Source organism: Mastomys coucha, unplaced genomic scaffold, assembly GCF_008632895.1.
Source record: "Mastomys coucha isolate ucsf_1 unplaced genomic scaffold, UCSF_Mcou_1 pScaffold15, whole genome shotgun sequence".
Taxonomy (NCBI): Eukaryota; Metazoa; Chordata; class Mammalia; order Rodentia; family Muridae; genus Mastomys; species Mastomys coucha.
The window spans coordinates 95,484,923-95,495,071 of record NW_022196897.1 but is presented as its reverse complement, the minus strand read 5'-3'; the positions used below and the strand labels follow the sequence as shown (position 1 = coordinate 95,495,071).

At 39.3% G+C, this 10,149-nt stretch overlaps 1 protein-coding gene and 1 long non-coding RNA gene across 5 annotated transcripts in view; one reads left to right on the top strand and one right to left on the bottom strand.

Moving 5' to 3' along the window:
* Window positions 1–10,149, bottom strand: part of Ccdc34 (coiled-coil domain containing 34) — a 28,599-nt gene that overhangs the window by 7,741 nt on the left and 10,709 nt on the right. The window lies entirely within an intron of this gene.
* The window catches only part of LOC116090625, a 38,393-nt gene that overhangs the window by 17,857 nt on the left and 10,387 nt on the right, over window positions 1–10,149 (top strand). The window lies entirely within an intron of this gene.

Below are 10,149 nucleotides of genomic sequence, written 5' to 3'. Positions count from 1 at the left end.
TAAGACATCACCATCACAATCCACATTGACTTGAGTGAGACTTCTGAAAACCAAATAAACAGAACGTTGTCTCTGAATTGCTTCATATTCCATACATCTTTATAGAAAGTACAGGAATTTTAAAATAATCCTGTCTTTAGATTATAGGCCATTATCTTAAGATTTGTGTAATTCCCCTTGATCAAGTAGATTGTCAGTCATTCTTATGCACATGATCATCTTATTCTTTATATTTTGTAATAGATAATGTTATGACAATAAAATTTGTTTTTTTTATTCAAAAAAAGAGAACAATATACATTGACTCATATATATGAAAATACTATCATGAGACTCACTATTTTGTATGCTAGCTTTAAAATTAAAATAAAAACACAAGCCATTAAAATTTGAGCCTGGAGACATGGCTTGGTAGTTAGGAACGCTAGTTATTCCTTCAGAGGACTCAGGTTCAATTTCTAGAACCCCCATGGCAGCTCATAACTGGAATGCCAGTTCCAAGATCCAAAACTCTGTGCTGGTCTCTGTGGGCACTATGCATGCATGTGGTATACAGACATACATACAGACAGAGGACTCATACAAAATATCTTTTAAAAAAATTAAACAAAAACTAAATGCCAAGACATATTTGCAGCATATATTGCCAAGGGACTTGGGCCTGGATACAGAGGCCTGAAATCTCTCTCAGAGCCTTTGCCTGGCATACATGTGTTTAATCACCAGCACTGGAAAAAACAAACAAACAAAAACCTTGTAAAATTAACTCTGACAGCTACAGCAGCATGCATGTGTGGAAAGGGAGAGAAGTGCGTGGATGCAGGAGTTCATGACTGCCTTAGCAGCATGGCAACACCATCTCAGAAAGATATATAATCCTACTTTTTATATCTTTAGAGATGGTGAGGGCTGGGGATTAAATCCACACCTTTATGAATACTGAGTAAAGGCTATGTCACTGACCCAATTTTTTTGCATGATTAACAACTTCTTAACACCTTCCAAAAGTAGGCAAATGGTACACAAAACAAAAGAGTCAACTACAAAAGAGAAAATGTCCAAAGTGTTACTGACCCAATTTGGTCCACTATTTCTGTGCTGCTGTTGTAACTCCCAGCATGACTACACTTAAGGACACGGAACTGAAATGAAGTCATAAGGGTGGAATCTGGATCCTAGAGCGCTGTTGTCCTTATAGACAAGGAAGTCACACTGGGATGTGCACACAGATATAAAGCCACTCAGGGAGCAAAAACCAGAACTGTTTTTTCTGCAAACCAAGAAGAGACATAATGAGCAGCCCAAAGCTGCACATCCTTTCTTCTTGATTTTTGGGATCCCAAACCATAAGAAAATTAACTTCAAGCTTTTTAAAAACACCTATCTAGACTAATAAAATAAGTCAACAATGGCAAAGCACTGCACACTAACTAGAGAAGGACGCAAAATAAAAACGATTGGTAAGATCAAGTTTAACAAAGGCATAGACCAGTTAGAATTTTCATGTTAATAATGAGAACATAAAATGGTACGAGTACTTTAGAGAAGTTTGGTGATTCCCATAAAGTTAAAGTTTCCATGCAGCCCAGCAACTGAGCTCTAAAGCATTTGCCTAAGATAAATGAAAATGTGTGAGAGTATAAGCTGAAAACTACTCAATTTCCTATTAGCTAGTAGATAAATAAGCAATTTGTGCTATTTTACAGGATATTATAACAGTAAAAAGGGAAGGAATCAAGAATATATAAAATACTATGATAAAATTAAAAACAAAAAAATCAACTCAAAGGAGGGTGCATCCTATCATTTTATTTAAATACAGTCTAAAACAGGCAAATCTAATTTCCAGAACAGGATTACTGTGTTAACCTTGCTGCTAGGGACAGCTTGGCATAAGGAGCAGGGTGCTGAGTGTAACTGGACGTAGGGAACTTTCTGGAATGACAGCAATTCTCTATCACCTGATTGTAGTGCTGGTTGCTTGCACTGGTACAGAAGTTTATCAAGCTTCACAAACTCACAATTGATATAAAATATGCAAGTTACAGCCCAGAAACATAAGAACAGCTAGATTGCATTGGGGTGGCAGCAGTCACAACTAGATGTATCAAGTACATTACAGCACTCAGAGAAACGGCACCGTGAACGCAGAACTCTGAATAAACGTGCTAGTCAAGAGTTTGGAGGACACAAACACATATGTATATAAATACGTTTTAAATTAGACAAGGCTGTCAGGAGGACCTAAGGAGAGAACAGAACACCTGTGAGCAGCAGAGGAAGAGAGCATTTTTCTTCCCAGGAGCCACAGAGTGCCTTCAGGTTTCTAGTACACTGGTTCCTACACAGTATGTCTTCTTTTACAGAAAAAAACAAGGATGACTTAAAACTTTCTGATTGTGTACTTCTTCCTCAGACAGCGCCTGCCCCCACAGAAAAAAAGGCTGAGCAAACATTACCAGACAGTTTGAAGGACACACTGATAGCAGCACCATCAGTCACAGACCACACTGAGCTGCAGCTGTAATTCACACAAAATATCACTAGTGTTTGAAAGTTAAAACCTGTTTTATTTTTAAGTAACTTTAAAAAGCACTGAAAATAAAGGCTGTTCTCACAAAATATGTACCAACACTAAAAACCAACTCTAGAAAAAGAACCAGTTTAACAACATAAATATAAAAGTCCCGGATGAGATATGCCTTTTGTTTAAAAAAGGATTTAACAATTTATAGTTATAAGGAACCAAGTTTGCTAATGGATACATAAATTCCTTTTGTCTGATTTTCTGATAAAGTACAGTAAAAACGACAGAGGTGGCAGCCAGCTAGGGCTGAGGACCACACACCATGAAATGTAAACAGAGGAGCAAATCCTAGATGCCAGACTGGAGAAGAAGCAGGAGAGCTTTTTTCCAAACAGAGGTAAGCGTAGGGAAAGCTGGAAGAAGAAACTCAGAGAAGTTTGAAAGAAAGAAAGAACAAAAGAAAAGAAAAAAAGAAGAAAGGAAGGATGGAAAGAAGGAAGGAAGAGGGGGGAACAGAAGGGAGGGTGGAGAATAAAAGAACAGAACAGAGCAATCAATTATTCCTTAACAGGCACAGGAGTGCTGTAGAATACTGGATAAATTCAATTTTTCAGGGTTCATTTTTAAACAATTCTCATTCTTTTGGAGTAACAATTTATATCAGTGCAAGCCAACTTCTTCCTCCTGCCCATCACCAAAAATAAATAAATAAATAAATAAATTTCACTTTAATAATTGAATTAGATCTTCCATCGACAATTAAATTATCTTCCATACTTAGATAAATAACAGCTCTGCATGACTGGCATGGCAACATTAGCTTAATGCTTTTGAAGCGAGGAGGCTTTCAGATGAGAAAATGGCATTCTACACACCAAGAACTATTCTGATTTATAGTTTTAAACTTCTAAAAGGTATCACCCAAGGTCTTGATATAGTCACAGACTTATTTTGATCTTGGTATTTTATTCACAAAGAACACTTTCTTGTTATATTATAAATGAATCAAGCAAACAAAATCTGCAATTGACTCCTGAAGGAAAAAGAAATTTTAATTTGTAGAGATACACAACTAATCAATTTTCTTACAGTCATATCCACCTGCAACTATTGGTCCTCTTAGTAATATATGTGGGCATTAAGTTTAACACTAAGGACAAAATTACAATTTTGTCTTTTAAATTTAAAACCTTGTCCTATAATTTAAATATTTGTCTCAATTCCTAAAAGTAGGTTTTAACAATGAAGCACTACCATTCCAAACATAAAACTTCAGCAAAGATAACTTTACAATAACAGTTCAGTCTCTCTGTCTTTCTCCCCCCTCCTCCTCCCCAGCCCACCTCACCCTCCACTGGCTTGCTTGTCAGCTTGTTTGTTGGAGCTTTAACTAAGGCCTGCACACACTGAAAGCATTCTACTATTGAAATACACTCCCAGTACAGTACTATAAAAATTTCTGATGTATGTTCCTACATAAGGCTGTATTAAGGTTGAAATAGGGACTAAAAGTACTCAACTTAGTGTTTCAGTGTTAGCTTAACATAAACAAAGCCCTGAGTTCAATTCTTAGGGCCTAATATTTTTATTTTAAAAATAGTAATAACCAAAAGATGAAAGATGATCTAGGAATGTAAGTGGATGGTAGAGCACTTGCATTGCATGCATAGGGCACAAAGAGTCAGTCTCTCTCTCTCTCTTTCTCTCTCTCTCTCTCACAGAGCACACCATACATACCATTCCCACACAGAGAGAGAGAGAGAGAAGAAAAAATTATTCAATAAAAAAGCTTATGATATGCAAAGTATTATATTAAATCTAATAATGGATAAAATAATTCATGTTTTAAATGATTAAAAATAAAAAATGAAGGCATGTATATAATATAAAACAGCTTTTCTGGAAAAATATATACATACGTAGGCAGAGAATGTAGTTACTAACAGTGATGCAAATTGAAAAGATTCATAAAAAAGAATTTTTACCTATCAAGGGAGTCCTGATGAAGTATGCCTCATGAACAGATAGTGTTGATTCCAGAAGTGTTAGACTGTTGGAAGAAAATCCCCATGTCAGGTGTGAGACCCCTTTCCAGAAGGTCCAGAGGCCTTGGAACTTATGCCCACCAGAGTGGGATGCAGAGACCCTACTGCTGAAGACACCACACACCTTGGTTGCAGAATACAAGAAAGCATACTAGAACTGAGGACAGAGCATCCTCCCTGCTGGCTAGACTTCACAATGCTAGAAGTTGCTATGCAAGTAACTGGGGGAGAAGTCAGCAACAGCTTTCCCAAGTGTTAGACCTTGCATGATATATTACTAACTTGCCAGGCCAAGAAGTGCCTACTAATTCGACAGTAACACAACTGTTTCTGATTGGATTGGTGGCCTGCTCCATGAGAGAGAGGTGTGGACCTGGTCACCAGTGGATGGCTGTGAAGTTCAAAGGCACTAGGGGTGAAGACTTCTCTCTTAAAGTCTTATTAATTAGACATGCTGTCAAACTGCCTCTTAAACACCCATATGTGAATCTTAACTTCAGCCTCCATTAAAAAAAGGTTTCTCTCTGCAGCTCACAGCAGTTAAGGCAGAGACTCATGGCTAGTCAAGGTACTGAGAACAAATGACTGAGTGCTCAGCATTAAACAAGACACTCGTATGCATGCACAGGGAATACTGAGAAAGGTGAAAGGGATGTAAGAATTGAACCATAGTTAGGAGGGCTACGATATGCTCTTATGGCTGTGACATGCAAGGACTCAGCAGCTGCTGTTGCCTGCAAAATGCCCATACAAGACTAAAGCAGTAGTCCTAGATGAGGGCAGGGCTCATGGGGCCTGTCCCACTCTGCCGAGGGGAGCTAACAGCAGTCAAAGGATGTTGGAAGAGAGGGAATCATTATTTCAATAATAGCAACTGGTTAGTTACTAATGCTTCAAAGGATAATATCATACTCAAGCCCATCTGAGTGACCCTTGTTAAACGCAGTGGGTCACAAAACTAAGATAAACAAAACAAAACAAAAAGACAGGAAATGGGATGGGGACTTGGTGGGAGGGAGAGCTCTCCAGGGTGGGAAGATAAGAGAGGACAGAGATGAGTGTGACTAGAAAGGGCTGTCATATATGAAATTGTCAAAAAGGAAATATATTGGGGAGAAAAAGCAGATCTCATAAAATCTGGTTTTTTTTTTTTTTAGATATTTTCTTTATTTACATGCAAATTTCTCCATTCCCAGTTTCCCCTCCAAAAAACAAAGAAACAAACAAAAACAACAAAACCAAACCCCTGTTGCCTCCCCCTTCCCCATGCCTGCCACCCCGCCCTCTCCCACTTTCTGGCCCTGGCATTCCCTGACACCGGGGCTCAGAACCTTAAAAGGGCCGAGGTCCTCTCCTCCTATTGGTGATTGACTTTGCCTGAACAATCAGACCCCTCCATGTGCAGTCCTTGGCTGGGGGTCTCAACCACCATAAAATCTGTTTTTTAAGCACTTAAAAACAAAAACAATACAACTAAAGATAAGAGCTTTTGTTACTATTTCAGAGGGCTGAGTTCAGTTCCCAGCACCTACATGAGGCAGCTTTCGGTCACCTGTTCCCTTCATCTCCAAGGGTTCTGATAACCTCTTCCGGCCTCTGCAGGCAGGCAGGCAGGCAGGCATACATGCACTCATGAATGCTCTCTGTCTCCCTCTCTCTCACACACACATACACACACACACACACACACACACACAAAACCCTACCTTAAAAACAAAGCAAAACAACAAACAAACATACAAACAAAAAGTAAGGAAATGAAAGGCAGTAAGTAAGATGCATTCTCAGATTTTCTCAGGGATATATATTCCTGAGGGGCTAAAAAGTATAGCCAACACTCTAGATTAAACTTCTTAAAACAAACAACAAACTACTTTTGTCTTAAAAATAAAAAAAATGTAGGGGTGGGAGTATAGATGGATGAATGCAAGACTCCTAGCACATGTGAAGCCATGGGTTAAATCCTTACCATTGTAAGAAACAGTAAGTATCCTTTACCTATTTGTGTTTGCGCTAATTTAAAGTATTTTCCCTCTTAAAATTGATCAGTAAAACTATACTAAGAGAAGATGGGCTGTGGCTATTTCGTGTGATATCTTAGAGAAGCCCAACAAAAGCACATCACAGATTAAAGGAAAGCACAGGTGGGAGAAATGCCAGAGGAAGTTTAGATCGCAGAGCACAGTGTAGTACATCAGCCAGCCAGGCTAGAATTCTAAAAATCTCACTCAGAAGATGGAGATATAAAACCTAGGGGATTGTCATTCAGACTTCAGTAATAATCCTTCAGGGACAGAAGATTGCTCTATTCACTCAGTATTATTTTTGGGTAACTTATCTGTGGTATTTTCCCCTATGTTCCAAGCAGGGGAGGAAACAATGAAGCTGAATTCAAAAGGTAACAAGACTACTCAGAAACAGTCATAAAAAGGAGATTTTAACAACAAGCATTCTGATTATACCTCAGTGTCTGAGGAGACAGAAATAGTAAGAAAAATAGAGACCGAAGAAAGGTTCTAAGAAGAGGCAATGACATGCTGCCATTGGTCGCTTCAGGTGTTCAAGTTTGGAACTGTCAGTGTGTAAGTCCACTAAAGAGACACTTAGTGACAGGTTTGCAGGAAGATACTAGTGGAAGCCACAAAAGGGCAAAAGGCAGACACTTGATAAATGTGTATCAAAGTAGGGAAAACAAACAAACAAAAACCCCATAGAAACAAAAATATAGTGAGAATTTTGGTTTCTTTGAAAAATACATAAATATTAGGAGAATGTGGTTTTGGTTTAATCCCAGGTGTGAGATACAGGGCTGCTCCAGATTGTCCAGAGCATCTGACTAAGATTTGCCTTGTACTCTAGCAGGGATGTGATTTTGCCAGCTGCAAATAGTTTCCATGATTGTATGGCACTTGGAATTCTGGAGTTGGGAATTCTGGAATTCCTTAGAGTGTATATAAATGCTAGGGCGTCAAGAAGTTGTTGGTAGTGTGAGATGTTGGTTGGCTGCTGTTGGTTGCTAATGGTTGCAGTTTCTTAAGTAGTTGTACACATAACAAAAACAAGAAGAAACAAGAAGAAGAAATTAGATATCTTGATTGCAAAAATCAAACTTGCCCCAAGGAACAAAATGCCCCTAATCAGCAGGAAGTAGCCTAATGATAACACCACCCTGTGTCCTCTTTATCATTTTTCTCTCTCCTATCTTGGGTTAGGGGGTTAAATGTGTAGAAGAAAATGGAGAAGGGTGGAAGAAAAAAAAAGCCATCAGGATCAGAGGTGAGGAGAACACAACATCTGTCCCAACACCTGGAGTAACTGGGACCAGCGGGACCCAGGCGTGCAGGTACTCCACATGTCCAGTGGCATGGGTTCCCCCCAATCTGTCTGGATCAGTGCCCTGAGCAGAACTTGAGTGCAAATTTTGCAGACAGTCCCACAACACCCAGAGGAAGCTCCACTCCCAGGCACTCTAATATGCCCAGGATCAGAGAATCAGAGGTGAAGAGGACATATCTGTTCCAACACTGGGAGCAACTGGGACCAGCAGGACCCAGACATGCTGGAACTCTGCCAGCCCAGTGGCATGGGTTGCTTCCCAGTCAGTCTGGTTTGGTGCTCTGAGCAGACCTTGGGCCACAACACCCAGAGGAAGTTCCACTCCCAGGTGATCTAATGGCCCCAGGATCACAGGATCTCAGAGACACAGGATCCGAGACAGCTTGACATAAGCAACAGAAACCAAGGTTACTTGGCATCATCAGAACCCAATTCTCTCACCACAGCAAATCCTAGACACACCATCACACCAGAAAAGCAAGATTCAGACTTAAAATCACTTCTCATGATGATGATACAGAACGTTAAGGAGGACATAAATAACTCCCTCAAAGAAATACAGAACACAGGTAAACAGCTAGAAACCCTTAAAGAGGAAACACAAAAATCCCTTAATGAACTACAGGAAAACACAAATAGGTGAAGGAAATGAAGCCATAGATGCAAGCATCACCAACAGAATACAAGAGATAGAAGAGAGAATCTCAGGGGCAGAAAACACCATAGAAAACACTGACACAACAGTCAAAGGAAATGCGAAAAGCAAAAAGCTCACACACAATGAGAAGACCAAACCTAAGGATAATAGGTATAGAAGAGAGTGAAGACTTCCAATTTAAAGGGCCAATAAATATCTTCAACAAAATTATAGAAAAAAACTTCCCTAACCTAAAGAAAGAGATGCCCATGAACATACAAGAAGCCTACAGAACTCCAAATAGACTGGATCAGAAAAGAAATTCCTCCTGTCACATAATAATAAAAACACCAAGTACATTAAACAAAGAAAGAATTTTAAAAGCAGTAAGGGAAAAAGGTCAAGTAACATATAAAGGCAGGCCTATCAGAATTATACCAGACTTCTCACCAGATACTATGAAAGCTAGAAGATCCTGGGCAGATGTCATACAGACCCTACAAGAACACAAATGCCAGCCCAAGCTACTATACCCAGCAAAACGCTCAATTACCATAGATGGAGAAAACAAGATATTCCATGACAAAACAAACTTTACACAATATCTTTCCACAAATCCAGCCCTACAAAGGATAATAGGTAGAAAACAGCAACATAAGGAGCAAAACTACACCCTAGAAGAAGCAAGAAAGTAATCTTTCAACAAACCCACACAAACCTAATTCCACCAAGGTAGAAGTATGCCTAACACTTTGCTCCCAGAGGGGATTTTCTGTTTTGTCCTTGTTCTGTTTCGTAAAGGTTGGAAGGATGGCTGAGCAGTTGGAAAAATTCCAAGTGGAAATGGAGGGGCCTGATTAACAAAAAAAAATGGCTGAAGTGCTCTCTCTTTTCTGAAAGGGCTGCAGAGTTGGCTATGTAACTGAAAAAAATGTGCCTGAATGTAGAAGTGCTTGGGAGGCAGGCGCACTAGAAAAGGGAGAACAAAAAAGGCTCAGTCCAGTGCAAAAATTACGAGCTATTTCAGCCGAGAGTCACCAGGTTATAGAAAAAAGCTATGGAATTAAATCAGTCTGTATACTATAAGGATGTGTTAACACCAAAATAGAAGCATACAAAAACTTTGCACCAGGGATGCAGATTTGTTTGTATTACCACAGGAAATGAAAAGCTGCAAATCTCATCAAAACTGATAAAGATTAGGAGTGAGCAGGAGAGGTCTCCTGAATACCTTGGCCACTGAACCAAAAAGCACTTATTTCACTGAAAATGTGTTTGTGTATAATTTCCTACTAACCATAGCACAATTAATGGCTTAAAACACAAAAGGGAGAAATGCAGTGAGAATTTTGGTTTCTTTGAAAAACAAAGAAATATGGGAATATGGTTTCATTTTAATCCCAGGTGTGAGATATGGGGCTGGTCCATGGCAGCTGACTATGATTTGCCTCGTGCTCTAGCTGGGGTCTGATTTTTGCCAGCTAAATACAGTTTTTGTGATGCTCAGAATTCTGAGGACTCTTCAGAGATATATAAATACTAAGGCCCCAAGAAGTTGTTGTTGTTCGTAGTGTGGTGATGGTTGTATGGGTTGTTGGTTGGCT